We start from the raw sequence: 18,302 nt of genomic DNA, 5'->3' as shown, positions 1-18,302 counted from the left end.
ATATGGCACCCCTTACAATGACAAACTCTGATTGCATAATTGCCATTAGTTCATTGTATATTGGAGATGCCCAGGGATTTACAAGCACTTGTAGAAGGCTCTGGACATGTTGCCCAATGGGGAGCTACATCACAGTCTACATTTTGGTCCTGCAAACCCAGATGTCCGTGGATGAATTGCTCTACCCAACCATATGTGATTCCAACAAAACTGCAAGTCACTCATGATGTGTGCCAACAGTCAGGCAACAAATCTTTCCCATTTCACATGTGCAGTGCACTTTGTCACATGATGCCACATCAGTGGCATGGAAATTGACACTGTGTGTAAAAATTCTAGTCCTACATGTCATATCTCTCATTGCTACTGAAGTCGTACATGCCAAATGACATGCAATGATGGATGAGAGTATGTGTGAGCCAACAATCAATGGTCACACACTCCTGTCTGTGGCACCACATACAATGTAGCCTCATTGCATATGTCCAATTCCAAAGACAGGTTGGTATGCAACTATATGTGAGGGAATACAGAAATCTTCCTGTGAACACAGGTAGATGAAGCATGAAACAGCAGTGTACAAATTTAGTTAAAAGAAAATGGGACACATGCTAACATGTCAGCACAAGGAATTTTGGCAATAGTGATGGGCCATAAATCGAGTCAATGGACATTACCCACTTACCAATGGAAAGTTTTGATCTGTAGCTGCACCCAAAGAACAATGTATGCTTTGTCACATGTGTGATGCCACCTTCACATGCCAGAGAGTAGGGAGGCACCAGCACTCATCACACACTGAAAACAAGTGGCCTTTTGGAAGCAGGTGTCAATTTACTCACTAGACCAAACACATGGCTGAGGACAGTGATCAATCACTTCTTTTTCTTTGGACTGTAACACTGAGGAGTAGTGGTCTGTTGCGTAGAATTTAGACTCACTACAACAACAACCTTCCTTGATTGATCACTGTACAAAGCAATGTGTTGTCCCTGGAGAGCGATTGTTTTGTGGATTGTACTCAGTTGTGTCCTATCTACACAAACAGTTACTCATCTTGTGTGTCACACATGGTCCATCCCCAGTCATCAGGAGTAGATGTCAGAACATAACACATTAACTTGGCTGCTGTGCTCCCTGCAAATGCCCATCAAGGTCCGGGTATGCTACTGCCAGAATGGGGGCCCCTAGGGGAGTCATGCTTCGAGGTGTGCCCGCCCAAATTGGGAGGACAGCCTTATCTTTATCTCTGAGATCTTCTGGCCCAGCACCTCAGGTCCTTCCACCTCTTGCAACAGTGGGCACTTTGCTGGCTATGGACCCCCCGGGTCTGCACCTCCTGGGTGATGGCTCTCCAAATCTCCTTCTTTTGATGGGTGTTTACCTATATGGATGCAAGAGACAAATCAAGCAATTACAAACACAAGGTTTTGCTCAAATGGTTGTGTCACACACGTCAGAAACACCAAGCATAACATGGGGAATGTGTCAACACACCACAAGTGTGAAGCACATGCCAATAAGTACAGGGACACGAGTACACACTTTTGGATTCATCTGCAGACTAACCCACTACCCTGCTCAAGGCCTACAAAGACATCAGGTATTTGATGCTCCAGCAACATGTACTGTGATGTGAGCCACAATGAAACAACACACAGCAATGTGGTTTCTGAAGGGTAAACTTGTTAGGCCTGACTGGACAAACACATTTACACTCTGCAACACTGACTCAATGCATACAGTCCCTACAGGCAACTATCATAGTACAGACTTCACCCTCACACTTGAATGACAATGAAAGGGATGGCATGGTGGGCACAGAAAGTATCTTCCCTGTGCATGTGTGGACATGTGGCCTACCAAATGCAGACTCATGTCACTTCAGAGTAGGTTTCGGTGGTATGTACCTGTACCACAAAACACTCCTTTAAACATATGTTTCTAACCTACAAAGAGAACAACTCAGCGAGATGAGCGTCACAGGATGGAGTGCTGGGGACCTGGGCAATGCTGTGCACGAAGGAATTTTGCAAATAGTGCACAGAGGCCTCAGGAGATGAAGAAAACGCACTTCACAGGGGTACCGTCACTCTCAGGGAAGGTAAGGTCCTACCTCCTCCAAATTGCGTCAGCAGGACCTCAGGACAGCCTATGTCCATGGGGTCGACCCTCTGAGTCCCTAGGAGCACGCTCGTCGCTGTGAGAGGAGTCCAAGGGTACCGGTCGTCGTCTTGGAAGGTGCCTGCGTGAGCAGGGGAGTGACTCTGTAATCCCACTGGAGATTTCTTCGGTCCTTCTGGTGCAGGATGAAGACAGGAAGTCCCCAGAGTGTGCACACCGTGGAAACTGTTGCAGTTGCTGGCTGGAGCTGAAGTGGCAGAAGAAAAGTATCCCTTGTGGATACTTTGTTGCTGTTACAGTGGATCCTGGAGCAGGCTGCAGTTGATCTGAGGTCAGAGGGTGAAGTAGTATTTGCAGAGGATTGCTGAAGAAAACTTGCAAGCAGAATCTGAAGAGAACCCACATGAGAGACCATAACTAGCCCTGAGAGGGGGATTGGCTACCTCATCAGGTAAGGACCTATCAGGTGGGGTCTCAGACGTCACCTGCTGGCACTGGCTATTCAGAGCCCTCCAGAGTGCCCCCACACCTTGCAAAGCAAGATGGCTGAAGTCTAGGACACACTGAAGGAGCTCTGGGCACCACCCCTGGGGTGGTGATGGACAGGGGAGTGGTCACACTCCTTTCCTTTGTCCAGTTTCACGCCAGAGCAGGGGACAAGGGGTCCCTGAACTGGTGTAGACTGGTTTATGCAAGGAGGGCACCATCTGTGCCCTTCAAAGCATTTCCAGAGGCTCGTGGAGGCTACTCCTCCCCAGCCTGTAACATCTATTTCCAAAGAGAGAGGGTGTAACACCATGCTCTCAGCGGAAATGCTTTGTTCTGACTTCCTGGGACTGAGCTGCTCAGACCCCAGGAGGGCAGAACCCTGTCTGTGAGGTGGCAGCAGCTGTAGCTGCAGTGCAAGCCTCAGAGAGCTGGTTTGGCAGTACTGGGTGTCCATGCTGGAACCCCCAGGATGCATGGAGTTGGCTCCCCAATAACAGATTTGGAATGGGGGGGGACAATTCCATGATCATAGACATGTTACGTGGCCATATTAGGGATTGACCTATATGTAGTGCACGTGTGTAATGGCGTCCCCGCACTCACAAAGTCCAGAGAAATGGCCCTGAACTATGTGGGGGCACCTTTGATAGTGCAAGGGTTCCCTCACACTTAGTAACTTTGCACCTAACCTTCAGCAAGTGAGGGTTAGACATATAGGTGACTTATAAGTTACTTACGTGCAGTGAAAATGGCTGTGAAATAGTGTGTGCACTATTTCACGTAGGCTGCAATGGCAGGCCAGTGCAAGGGTTTGTCTGAACTCCCTAAGGGTGGAAAAAGAAATGATGCAGCCCATATGGATCTCCTTGAACCCCAATGCCCTGGGTACCTAGGTACCATATACTAGGGACTGATAAGGGGGGTCCAGTGTGCCAATTGAAATTGGTAAATTAAGTCACTAGCCTACAGTGACGAATTTAAAAGCAGAGAGAGCATAAGCACTGAGGTTCTGATTAGCAGAGCCTCAGTGACACAGTCAAGCACTATACAGACATACAAATTAGGCCATAAACTATGAGCACTGGGGTCCTGACCAGGAGGATCCCAGTGAGACAGGCAAAAACATTCTGACATACAGGTAAGAATGAGGGTAACATGCCAAGGAAGATGGTACTTTCCTACAGCAGTATTTCATTATCAGGACATGTAAAATACCCCAGTATATGCCCTACCTTTTAAATACACTGCACCTTGCCCATGGGGCTGTCTTGGGCCTATCTTAAGGGTACCTTACATGTAGTAAAAGGGAAGGTTTGGGCCTGGCAAGTGGGTGCACTTGCAGGTTGAAATGGCAGTATAAAACTGCACACAGACACTGCAGTAGCAGGTCTGAAACATGTTTACAGGGCTACTCATGTGGGTGGCACAATCAGTGCTGCAGGCCCAATAGTAGCATTTGATTTACAGGTCCTGGGCACACATGTTGCACTATACTAGGGACTTACTGGTAAAACAAATATGCCAGTCATGGATAAACCAATCATCAGAGAGCACTTGCACTTTAACACTGGTCAGCAGTGGTAAAGTGCTCAGGGTTCGAAAGCCAGCAAAAACTAAATGTAGCACTTAGTCGAAAACATATATTTATTTTAGTTAATTAATTTGTGTTCATATCATATCCTTTCAGAATATGTAATATTAATTTCAATATGTATTGTTAATTTTAAAGCAAATGAACATCGATTCAAGGCAAGCCATATTTAAACAGTGAGCATTTTAATTTACACATGGCTTGTGTTCATTTTGATATGTGCTTTATTCATTTTAAAGCATGCTATATTTACCTCATATAGTTTCATATCCATTTTAATAAGTGTCATTTTAATTTTAATGAATGTCATATTAATTTTGATATGGGTCATATCAACTTCATCAGATGTCATATTCATTTGAAAATGGTTCATATAAATCTTAACATGTGTCATATTGCTTTAAATGAATGGTATATTCGTGTCAGTGGATGTCATATTCATCTTAACACCTGACATTATAATTTTAACATGGGTCATATCCATTTTAACATAGGTCAAATTAATTTCAATATATGCAATATTCATGTTGATGTGTATCATATTGATTTCAAAGCATAACATTCATTTTGACAAGTTTCATTTTAAAGTCAGCATTGGTCATATTCAGTTTAAGGCATGTTGAATTAATTTCAAAAGGGCTCATATTCATTTCATGTCATATTCATCTTAGCATGTGTCATATTCCTTTCAATAGATGTCTCATTCATATTAACGCATGATATTGATTTTAACATGACTCATACCAATTGCAACACATATCATAATCATGTCAATGTGTGTCATATTACTTTCAATGCAAATCATATTCATTTTTTATATATGTAATGTTTATTGCACATTATATTCCTTTCAGAATACTGCATTTTCATTTCAGTACCTTATATTCATTTCAAGCTGTCATATTCATTCCAATGTGTGTCATATTCCTCTTGGCATGCCAGTCATTTCAAGAAATGTTGCATTCTTTTTTACAAATATTGTATGTGTTTCAGTGATTACTTTATTATTTACAGTGAGGGACATATTTATTTCAGTATGATTGATATATATTTCAGTATATCTCTTATTCAATTCTTAGTGTGAGTTATTCATAATAATCACTAAGTAGCATATTCACTTTGCCTGGTTTCATATTTGTTCAAGTCAGATTCACTCTGACAGGTATCATATTTATTTTGACACATAGTACATTCATTCTGGTGTATGTCATATTCATTTTGCAACACGCTATGCATTCCAGGAGGTGTCCTATATAGGGAGCTGTAATTTTGACATGAACGGCTTCCCATATGTGGCTACTGTTGATACAAACTAACTTTAGGCTCGATGTGAATTCACTTTAATCTTCAATGGAACTTAGCACAGGTAGTTTCTATTGCGATTTAGGGCAATTTGAAAGAAAACCTTAACAATATAACCTGGATATAGTCGCAGATGCTTTTATTAGCGTGGAGGCCATTGACTAATACTAACATTAACTTTGAGGGCCACGCATTTTTATACTGAAAGTTATGCAGTACGATTTCTATTGTGATTCTAAATCTTGGCAGATTGGTCGCAATGTAGTTGCATGCCATTTTAGCCTCGGGATAGAGGGTTGCAGTAAAGTATATACGGAGGCTGATATGTACCAAAAAACAATGTTCGAGCTAGGTAGCCACCTTTAATTATGAGAGCATTTTGGCATTACATTTTTCTTTTAGTTATACGTTATTCAATTCAAACTTGAGAACACAAGATTCTTTGATGATATTGATGTAATACAGTGGACATCAGTAAGTGGTGTTCATATTGTAGAAAAGTTTAGGCTAATTCAAAAGAGATATTGTGATTTCTATTTTTAGATTTGTTGGCTGATTTAGTGCCTTTGGGAGACTCAATTCTTAATGAAATAGAGGAGCAGTACATTGAGAGAATTTTGGCAGTGCACATCATTTGATTGGATTTTTTGAGACACAATAACTCATGGTGAGTTCTGAAAGCATTATCTTGTTCATTTTGACTTATTTGCTAATATAAAAGTAAAGGCCTAGTCCCTAGAAAAGACTAAAGGTTGGCATGACATTATCTTTTGAACAGGGGATAAATTTGTCTCTGATTGTGAATAGGAAACATTTTAAAAGAATTCATGTGGAACATGAGAATATCGGTTGTATTTTAGGGTGAGTAACTGGGCAGTGAAATATACCAACTCTTATTGAAATATTATATTCACGCATGAGGAGACTGATAATGGTCTTTTTGGTTTATTTTAGGTGCTACCTACAATAAATACTTTTGTGCTGATGATGACCCTCTAATGATTTGTTCTTGTGTGGGGGTCAAAACATGGACATAATTCATTGTGGATTATTGTTCAACGTGAATAGTGACTTCTGTACACCTGGATTGAAGGGGTCTCTTTGAAGACCACTATTTTTAGCCACGATTGTGTAGATATTGTATATAACACTTTGGCACTTTTTCTTACACACTAATCGTTCACCATGCTGTCACTTTAGGACACCTAAATATTTTGAAAAATAATTTAAAAAATAATTTAAGAGATTTGGATTCTTGATTCTATTTCCATGAAATCCTATTTGAATAATAATTGTATATAACTGCTTAACCTTACACAGTTTATTGATTTGAGTGCCATGAAAGTTAAGGGCTACACTTCCCCCTTGAGGCCATAAAATATTCTTGTAACATTAACCTTGAGCATTGTTGCCAAAAGGGAGTGAACACAAGTGTGCAATATCTTGTTTGATTTCAAGTACATGCACCTTGTATTCCGATGTGCAGAGCATGGCCCTTAATTGCATAGCACTGCTGAGTGCACCTAGCTTCCTGGAGAATATTCACATGAGTGCACTTAGCTTCCAAAGTGGAAATATATAAGGTGTTAGGATGTTCAGACCACGCATGTAGTTATCCACCCTAGAGAGAGTTTGTGATTATAGCAGGAACTACGTCTTGAGTAATATACCCGAGCCTAATAAGGCTTTTCTTTGCCTTGTCTGTCTTGCCCTTATCATCAGAGGACATGCCATACATATGGGAGCGGAGCATGCTCATCTGCAGAAAAGATGAAAGCACAAGTAGAGTTATTGACTTATTGGTCAAATGATATCCTGGAAACTAGGGTAATAGATGTCTATCTTGTTGCAGGATATGTTCCCTGAGGTCCTTACCTACCCCTGCATTAGGCATCATTCCAAAGCACTTTATGAGGGAGAAAGTGGTAATGGGTTGCATTTAACCCCCGCAATGCTAGTCAGATACATAGTACAATAAACTTATTCTTGCAAGTGAGACAAGTATTAATAAATTGATACAGTTGGGAGGACGTTCAGACCATTATAAAGGAAATTCTGGGGGTTGACATCAATTTGAACCTTAGCTTGGTTTTGTTTGGGGTAGATGGGGTCTCACTCTTAGTAGAGCACAGAGAGGTCTGTTATTTTATCTCCTACTACTTCCCAGAAGAGAAATATGTAAGCGATGGACCGATCCATCTCCCCTCTCCGCAATACATTGGCTTAAGAGGGTATGTTGGACTTGTCAACTGGACAAAGCGTGCAAGGTTAGTAGTCCTAATAGGATCTGGACCGACTACCTTAGGTGGAGCAGTATGATGGAAATGGCATCGCTATAACAAACGGTCCTATGATTATGCCTGGCACCGCTATGAGTGATGAGTCTATTGCCTAAAGTAGCAGCGGTGGGACCGATGCATTTGCAGGAGGCTGAGGGTCGGAGAGAAATGAAAGGGCCTGAGCTTGCAGAAGCTATGGCGATATGAGGACAAAACAAAAACTTGATACAGAAATGGCAGTTTGATGTGTTTGGATTCACTGGCTAATTACAACTTATAACCAGTCCACCGGGTGCCTGAGTCACAAAAGTACATTAAACTTTTTAGTAATTTACGCTTTGGAGTACGTTTACTACTTTTCAGTATTCACAAACACTGAGTGTAAATTTATGGGAAAAGTGTAAGTTACATGTTTCTACCCCCTAAATATAGCAATTTGCCTACCGTTGTGTGGGTGGATGAAGTCCACTCCTAAATGCCTCCCGATTCTTCCTACCTCTTATTCCTCTCTCATCCCGTCCCATTTTAGAGTACGTTTGCATCTATTTGAAGTCATTCCCCTGTGTCCCACCAACATTTACTACTCAAACGTATACTAATGTGAGTGAGAACTCTGTCCACATAAATATAGGTAATTGCAAAGGTGTAAACTCCGCACATAGTTTGTGAATAGCACTTTGTATTGAGTTTTCTAGTGCTACAAAGTACAGTTGTAAATCAGGCCCCAGGTCACTGTCATCTATCCTCACAAAACTTCAGACTCATATAAAATCCTGAAAATTTAAAGGGGCGATGGCAACAGTTTTTATTACATCTTTGATAAAGAAAAAATGTCAAACAACCAGACTGATAAATGAATTACTTTCCGACGCGAGACGCCGAGTACATGTTTTGAGTCCTGAGCTACATCATATATTTGCTCTTTACGATCATTCGTGTGGAGTATGCACTTTTGGCCCTGTAAACAAGTTTAGATTATATACCAGTTTAGTCCAGGAACAAAGTAGAAAAAGCACAGAACAAGACCAAAGACACCATGGAAGACATCTACTTGAGGCAGTGCATGTGCCATGTAGCTAATACTGACCCACGGTGACAAAAGTGCTCTCCTATCAAAGAGCCTGTACTGTGGTGGACATTGTTAGCCCCTGGATGGTTAGAAGTGAGCAACAGTTGGAGAGTGTAAGGGTAGAGCGCCTGACACCTGTGCCAGGACTGTAAGCACTGAACAATGATGGGAAAGTGTACAGGTAAAGTGTCTGATCCCATGTGTAGACTTGGAGCAAAGGATCACATTTGGGATGACTTCTACAGGAAAGGTCGGCTTCCTTTTATTTGAGTCACAGAGAGCAGAAGCACATTTATACTTTACCGCTTTTACTGTGCTACCGTTAGAAAGAATCCCCCCAAACGAGCTGATATCTCTCACTCCCTACCAGCGGATGCAAATACTTGGGGGTAGAATTAGCTGCAAGTTGAATGGGATGAACTAGGCGCGGAAAGTGTAGGGAGGAGCTGTCTGCAAGTATTAGGCTCTTAAGATGGGGCAGCCTCCAGGGTCTTAGTCATTTAGCGTATTGTATATTCTGGTGACATGTCACTTAGTGGTGACTACAAAGCACTGCAGCTTCAAAAAGCAGCGAAGATGCAAAAGTAGAGGCTGGGAATGAAAAACAGCATTCTCCGAATACACGGTGTGGCACCTCTGTCTGGTATTTCTCTAACACTGCCCTTGGCAGGCCCATGATGTTCAATTAAACATCAGCCTATAGATTTTTGTCTTCAGGAGTTTTCTGAACTGGAGATGGTTAGATTAGGAGCTGGAGGCAGACAGAGACCCAAGAAGTAGAAAGGTTTAGGCTATTTTGGATGGAGGTGGAGCAAAGTTCATACACTGTGGGTTGGAGCTAACTGTATACATTTCCATGACGGGAGATTCCAAATATGTGCATACAGCTGAATAACATTCACCTATAAGTGCATCGGGCTGCCAGCTCAGGAATGAACTCTCCAGCCTCACCATGTAAAGATTTAACATAGGTGAACACGATTCCCCCAAGCTTTATAAACTAGACTAGGTTACATAAGAAGGGAGAGAACCAGTCCAACAGCTCACCTCTCATGCCCAACCGAGATGGCAGAATGTTAATCAGTGCCCCATCACTCATGCCAAAGGATACTGAGACAGGTAGCATGAGGAGGAGGCAGGATCCCATACATATCTGTTCTCGCAGGGCTGCATTCACCAACTAACTTTTTTGGGCATCCAAGCCAATCTTAGGCAAACAAAAAAAGTCTTCTAGAAATGCAAGTTCTTTGATTATGATTTACAGAATCAAGATTACCAATATCATGCTCACAGACAGAACTTGGCAGTATTAAAGAAAACTGCTGTCAATGTGGGTGTTCAACAGCACACAATTTGGAGTTAAGGTGAGGAAAAGTGACCAGGCAGGACATTCAGGTGGGCCTAGGCCACCCATAAACGTATACGTAAGTATTCATAAACATTTTGCATGGGATATATCACCCAGGAAGCACATATAAAACTGCTCCAATGAAAGAGAGAAGTTAAGTGCCCCTCTAGAAAAAGTATTGTTTTTCAAACAGACAAATCTGCCAAACATACCCATGCAGACTGCCTGCTTTGCAGTGGTGGAACCTTAAATACAGTTATTCATAAATCGAAACAGTGTACCCTACAAGTATGTTTTAAATGTGGGAACACCCAGGCGTTGTTGTTTCATGGATTAAAAAATACGTCTAACCTCCCAGTATTATATTATTCATATCAAAAGTATCTGAAGGACTTCTGCTGTATTGAAACCACAACAGTTAGAAGTCCATAGAGCAAGGAAGAACATTTGCTTTTTCGTTGAGTGGAACAGATACCTCTCCTAACACTATTGTGGATACCCGCATCATCCCTCTTCTAAATTGGTCTACGACTTCAGTTGAGACTCTGACTCTCTTTCCTTCTTTATTCCAAGAATGTTGTGTTACAAGAGTTGCTTTTAAACTGGGCTCTAGCAACAAAGTTTCATTGGTTAGGTAGTGAGTTAGTTAGTTAATGGCAGAAGTAAAATGTGCTTACCTCTCGTTCCCCTGGGGACCTGAGTCAAGTATTTTTTTTAATTTAGGGTCACAAAGCAGTGCACGTACAAGAGCCGAGCTTGACACTATTTCTGCAAGGTGGATCTTGAGCAGTGCTTCTCAAACTTTTTAGAACCAATTTTTTAAAAGACCAACTGTCGCAATCCACCTAGCTTTAATGGACATAAGCCAGGCAATTTTTTAATGTAAGTAAAGCACCGTGTGACAGCCCGTTGTCATATAAAGACAACACATTTGCCATTGAAATGGCAACTAAATGTGCAAAAACAGTTTTACTGATATATTATGTTGCACATAAATGATAACGCGTGGGAATCAAGCTTAAGTGAAAATTTATCACTTGCGCAACACCAGGAAGAGTGTCTTGATTTGTTTTGATCCTATTAAAATCTTTATTTCCATCACACTTTAGAATCACAAATACAGTGTGCTTCATTTTTGCTTTCCTAACTGCTAAATGTGTGCCGTTCATTTACAGGTATCTACATTTTGTTGTGTGTCACAAGAAATGACATCCTACAGCCTTTCCTTTCACATTCTTCAGCACGATTGTCACATAATAAACTATATTTTTCTTACTGCATAGTGACAGGAGTTTGTAAACAACAATCCCAATGCTGAAAAAACATAAGCAGCTGTTTGTCAAAAGACAGTTTTATCAAGACAGAGGCTTCATTTGTGAAAATAAATCAACTTTATTGCAAGAGATGACTCCGAAGTGGTGTTCCCATCTCCAGCCAAGCTACAGCTGACTCGAGATTGAATGTCACCATGAACATAAAGTCTACTAATAGAACCTACAGAACACCATTCCACATGATTACATAAAATGCAGGATGCTTAAGGATGCATCACATCTCCCACAGACAAAAATACAATACCCCAAGACTAAATAAAAATAATAATAAAGATTGAAGTATGAACATGAGCTTTACACGACAATCACATAAGTATCTTTGGTGTTTGCATGGTGTGCGTTACCTCAATGTTTCTGGAGGCTCTTCCATTTGTTCTACCACATTCCTGGCAGAGGAAGAATCCTCCCCACTCCCGCCACATTGTGGTTCAATTTCCTTTGGTCTTTTCAACATTTTACTGTTATCCATCATCATAAAACTACCAAAACCACTTACCTGCTCATCTTGGTATTTACCCTCCCTACTATGTAACACTACTCTCCTCAAATTCCATCGTTCACCATTTTCCAGGGTAACAAACAAATTATGAACTTCTTGAACTTATTACGGCCCGCAGAATTTCAATAAACCTATCTCAAGTTGATCAAATCTTTCACTTTAATTCTACTAACATGCACCCCTCTTCTAAACACATTCATAACTTCCTCAACCCATAATGCTCTCATCCATGCTGGTGACATTTTAGTGTTTGCTTTTCTTCCTCTCATAACATCAAAATGTATCACATTGATCACACTATTTATTGTCATCTGATAAGCACACCCTAAGTCACACACCATGACCTTAACATCATACAAATAAATCAAATTCCTTTGAAACACATCTTTTACCATATAGTTCGCTCTCGCGACTAAGCCAGCCTCTGGGTTGTTCAAAGATGTGTGAAAATGTGAAATGCCACAAAACTTTAAAAAAAAAGTTTTCATTTCATCTGATGTCAACTGCATGCCATTATCAGTGGTAATTCTGGTGAGATAACCTTCTTTAAAAACTTCTCCCTGAACTTTGATGATAGCTTTAGTTGATATTTAATAGAGACATTTTACCACAAACCACTTAGAGCACATTGACCAAAACCATGGCAAACTTAAATCTCCACTTACAGCTCCAAAAGGGCCAATATAATCCAAGTACACACTATGCCAATGTTTACCAGGATAGGAAATCTCCCCATGACAGATTGTTTCCCCACTCTTCTCCCCTTCCTCGCATTCCACACACTTTTCAACCCAGAGAGTATAACAGGTTATACTGAGCCACCAATATTTCCCTCTCAATCTTTTTCGTCAACATCTGACCTAAATGACCTCCATGCGCCAACCTAAACAATTTCAAATTCAACCCTTTGGGTGACATAAACTTATCATCTCTCAAAATAGCTTTACCTCCCACCACAGACAATTCATCCACAATCTTACAATAAGGTCTAACTGGAACAGAACCTTCTCTCTTAGGGCCTGATTACAACTTTGGCGGAGGGGTTAATCCGTCCCAAATATGACGGATATCCCGCCGTCCTTATTACGAGTCCATTATATCCTATGGAACTCGTAATACAGCGGGCAGGATATCCGTCACATTTGGGACAGATTAACCCCCTCTGCCAAAGTTGTAATCAGGCCCTTACACCCTTTTGAAATCAGCAAAAGGAGCCTTTGCAAAACTGGATCCTTTGCCATACCCAACACCACTCCTCTTTGGATATAGCTCATTGGCTCCATTAATTTAAGTCACCCACACTCTCAACTGTCCCCTCTTGTTCAAAGGCCTTTACTACCTCTCTATATATGTCTTACAAATTCAATGGTAGAGAAGCCAGCCCATCAGCCTGAGCATTACAACAACTCGGAATAAACTCAATTTCATACAGGTACTCATGAAGGGGAGCAGCCAAACATTGGGAATTTGAGATAACACAGCTTCAAAGCCTAGAGTATCAACTGTTATCTATTTGAGTTTTGTGTCAAAGGCGTCAAAACATTTGGAGAGCAAATTTCATGCTTTACATTTTCAAAACATCTTCAAAACATTCTGCTGTTCATTTTCCCAAACAAAACTGCACCCTTTTCTCAAAAGTGTTCTGAGAACATCTCATTTTTCTGCAAAATTCATCACAATTTTTTAATAATATTCAATGAGGCCCAAAGATTATTTCAACTGATCTTCAGCCCGTGGAGCAGGAGCCATTCTTATTGCTTCCAGCAAATCTTTTTTTAGTTTAACGTTGGCGCGTTGACGTCACAGATTGTTTTCCCCACTGGAGCAGGAAGCAGCAGGTAAGGCTGCTTTCTGCTCTGGCAGGGAAAACAGGCCCACAAAGGTCTCCCCCCCCCCTCCCCTTTTAGGAAGGCCTTGTTTGAAAGGGGAGATTCTCCCCTTTCAAACAAGGCCTTCCTGAAATGGTTTCCTGGCAATGGATTGCAACCCCACTAGACACCAGTGATTACACTTGGGGGGTTGGCCCCTTTGAAACTAGGCCACCCAGCATTTCCCACTTGCCCTGATAAAAACGCGACCCCACTTGTGTGCCTGTGCCTAGTGCCCGCATCAGGAATTGATCACCTCAGGGTCAACAGTAGTCCTCATGTAAGGACTACCATTGACCGTTGTGTGAACTATTCATGGCACAGGCACTAAGCCCAGGCATTCCAGTGGGTTAGCGTTTTTATTGGGACAAGTTGGGGAACGCTGGGTGGTAGGCAGTTTGTGGATCGCTGCATATTCCTGTAGTTTACGTCACAGAAATGCAAGGAAAAAGTGTCTTTATTCAATGGTTTACCTTTGAAGGGCATTCTGGGGAAAGAAACTTTGGGGAATCTTCACAAGCGATACTTCCCTGGACTCCTCTTGATGTCTACTTTTCAGAAATGTCTGGGTTCCCAATCCCAGGACTAATTAGTACATTCATCTTAGTTATCAATATTGCCACGAGAACTTTTGGGACCTTCCCTGTCGCGGGTACTAGGCCTAGCCACACAAGTGAGGTAACATTTTTATTGGGGGACATGGGGGAATGCTGGGTGGAAGGAATTTTGTGGCTCCCCTCCGATTCCAGAGCTTTCCATCACTGAAATATGCAGAAAAAGTTTTTTACCCAAACTTTGAGGTTTACAAAGGATTCTGGTTGACAGAACCTGGTGAGAGTCCCACAAGTCACCCCATTCTGGATTCCCCAAGGTGTCTAGTTTTAAAAAATATACAGGTTTGCTAGGTTTCCCTATGTGCCAGCTGAGCTAGAGGCTAAAATCCACAGCTAGCCACTCTGCAAGAAACACATCTGTTTTCATTGGAAAAATGTAATGTGTCCACGTAGTGGTTCAGGGCATTTCCTGTCACAGGCACTAGGCCTACACACACAAGTGAGGTACCATTTTTATCGGGAGACTTGGGGGGATGCTGGTGGAAGGAAGTCTGTGGCTACCCTCAGATTCCAGAAGTCTGCATTTCTGAAATGTGAGGAAAATGTGTTTTTTAGGCACATTTTGAGGTTTGCAAAGGATTCTGGGTGACATAACCTGGTGAAAGCCCCACAAGTCACCCCATCCTGGATTCTCCTAGGTGTCTAGTTTGCAAAAATATACAGGTATGTAAGGTTTCCCTAAGTGTGGGCTGAGCTACAGCCCAAAATCCACAGCCACACAAGCGTTATTGCCAATTGTCATTCTCTACATTTTTGCCTTCCAGATGTAAGACAGAGTGTAAGGAAGAAGTCATTTTGAGAAATGCCCTGTAATTCACATGCTAGTATGAGGACCCCCGCATTCAGAAATGTGCAAATAACCTCTGCTTCTAAATTTCTTATCTTGTGCCCATTTTGGAAATACATAGGTTTCCTTGATACCTATTTTTCACTCTTTATAGTTTACCAAATGAATTGCTGTATACCCAGTATATAATGAAAACCCTTTGCAAGGTGCAGCTAATTTATTGGCTGTGGGTACCTTGGGTTCTTGATCAACCTACAAGCCCTATATATCCCCACAATCAGAAGGGTCCATCAGACGTCACCATATATTGCTTTCAAAAATCTGCCAAAGCTGGAAAAAGTTACAGAAGAAAACGTAAACAGAAATGGCTGTTTTTTTTTTAACTCTATCTCAATATTTTTTTTATTTCAACTGTTACTTTGTATAGGAAAATCTTACATGATCAATACAAATTACCTCTTGCTGAATTCAGAATTTTGTCTACTTTTCAGAAATGTTTGGCTGTCCAGGATCCACCATTGGTTTCACACCCATTTCTGTCACTAACTGGAAAGAGTCTGAAAGCATAAAAATAGTAAAAATGGGATATGTCCTAATAAAATCCCCAAACTGTGTTGAAAAATTTGTTTTTCTGAGTCAAGTCCGCCTGTTCCTGAAAGCTGGGAAGATGGTCATTTTAGCACTGCAAATCCTTTATTGATCCCATTTGCAGGGGAAAAAACACATGCTTTCTTCTGCAGCACTTTTTCCTATTTTTCCCCAAAAACACAAATTGTAGCTATATTTTGGCTAATTTCTCGGTCTCCTCTGAGGGAACCCAAAAACTCTGGGGACTTTAGAATCCCCAGGATGTTGGGAAAAAAAGGATGCAAATTTGACTTGGATAGCTTATGTGGACAAAACGTTATTGGAGTTGAAGATGAAACTACCCCAAATAGCCAAAAAAGAGCTCAAGGGGGTGAGGAGGGGAAAGAGTTGGAATGGGTGGAAGGCCCAGCAGCTAAGGGGTTAAGGTCTAAATTACTGAAGAACTTGCCACCCTTTGTAACAATACCAATCCATTGATATTTCGTAGAGGATAGTTATCCACAACAATGTTTTGATTAAAAGAGCGAGGGTCGATACTGAATTTAAGACCACCATCCAAAATTTCTGTAATAACCATAGGGGAAATCCACTTGGAAATCTGTATGGGCGCAGTTATACCTTCTTTAATCACATCCTGTAATTATTTTGTTACCTTTTGTCTAGCCACAATCGGTACACCTCTTAATTCATGCTGTATAGGGACAGCTTTAGGTTTGACAACTATTGTATGAACACACCCTCTCAGTTGTCCCAACTTGTTGGAAATCTATTCTTTTGCTACCTCCACAATTGCATCTACAGTAGTGCCTTTGACTACCATAACTTGGTTGGGAGCTTTGAGATTGATTATTATCCTGCCCCTGAAATTCTATGTTTGCTAATGTGTACCCTACGATGTCAATTTTCTCCCTTTGATACTCACTCAAGTTCATATCCTTGGGAAGAAGGCAAACATGCAGCCATTCTGGCATGAAAAGTGCTCTGTAAATGATGGTATATAATGAACCTTTATCTACCATAAGATTAACTGTTCTACCTTTAATTATGAATTCTGCTGTTGGACTGTGCAGTCTACATGCACTACTCTTTTTTTCACGTACACATAGGACTCTATAAATTTCCCACTCTCTATTAGTACGTCTTGCAACGCAGCAATTCTAGACCTTGAATTTTCTCTAAGCATACGTGCAATATGCCCTTTGCATCCATATTTCCTACCCTCCTTTCTCAATACAAAATAATTTTTTGAATCAAAATTATGAAAACTGCTCCTACACCTAGTGCAGCTTTTACTAACTTGATTAGGACTCCTAGTAGTAGGAGTAACATTCTTGTTTCCTCTATTATAACGATTGCCTGTAATAAGTACTTCCTCCTCGTTATCTAAGTAAAAGACTTCTCCATTGTTCTTATTATTTTATTTTTCCATTTCTCGCATCCAATATCCTGATTCCACTACAACTTTCGCTATTTCTATAGCCTCCCTAAGAGAGGGATTCTTTGCTGCCCAAATCCTCTCCTGCATCTTTTTTGCTCCTATATTGGAAGATCAGTCAATCACAGATTTGTCTGTCATTCCACCAAATTGGCAATTTGAAGACAATATTCGCAATCTTGGGCTAAGCTCATCCACTGTTTCGCCCTTCTTTGAGGTTGCATATAAAATTTAAACCTATACATCACTATAATAGTGTCTTTGGCAAATATTTTCTTCATTTCTTTACACGTGTCCATAATCAGTTGCCCATCACTTTTCACAGCAATAGGTAAGTATGTAAAACTACTCTGACCCTCTTTCCCTAATACATTCAATAAAATATTCTTCTTTCTTGAAGGACAAAAACCTTGAACATCCAATGCCTCTAAATAATTCTCAAACATGTCTCTCCACTCCTCCCAAACAACAGGTGGATTTCCTGATTAGGTTAAAAATGAAGATGGAGGTGCTATAGCTGAAGACTTCATAATCCAAAAGATAGATCCTATAAAGAGTGCAAAAGAAAATACTGACTTTCCCTTGCAGCAAAAATGTCATTCAACATTGTTGAGTAAAATATTGTTCAAGTCCGATTTAAGTCATCATTAAAGCAATTGCAATCCTAGAAAACATTATAGTCCTCTTTCTGTTTTTTGTAGAAGGTGAAGTCTGAAGGCGAGAAAGGAAGGTAATGTATACAAGATCATTCCTAGAGAGAAACCATTGTCCTCATTCTATTCTTATAGAAGGCGGTGTCTGAAAGCGAGGAAGGAAGGGAATGGATACAGGCTCACTCCTAGAGAGAACCCATTGTCTTCGTTCTATTCTTGTAGAAGGTTGTGTCAGAAAGCAAGAGAACGGGTAGAGAAACAACAGGCAGCTTGAATGTAAGATCCTGACGGGCAGCAATCAAATTAATACGTAGAGTGCGGC

The sequence above is a fragment of the Pleurodeles waltl genome, chromosome 10, assembly GCF_031143425.1.
Source record: "Pleurodeles waltl isolate 20211129_DDA chromosome 10, aPleWal1.hap1.20221129, whole genome shotgun sequence".
NCBI classification, from domain to species: Eukaryota; Metazoa; Chordata; class Amphibia; order Caudata; family Salamandridae; genus Pleurodeles; species Pleurodeles waltl.
This window is presented reverse-complemented; position numbering follows the sequence as displayed.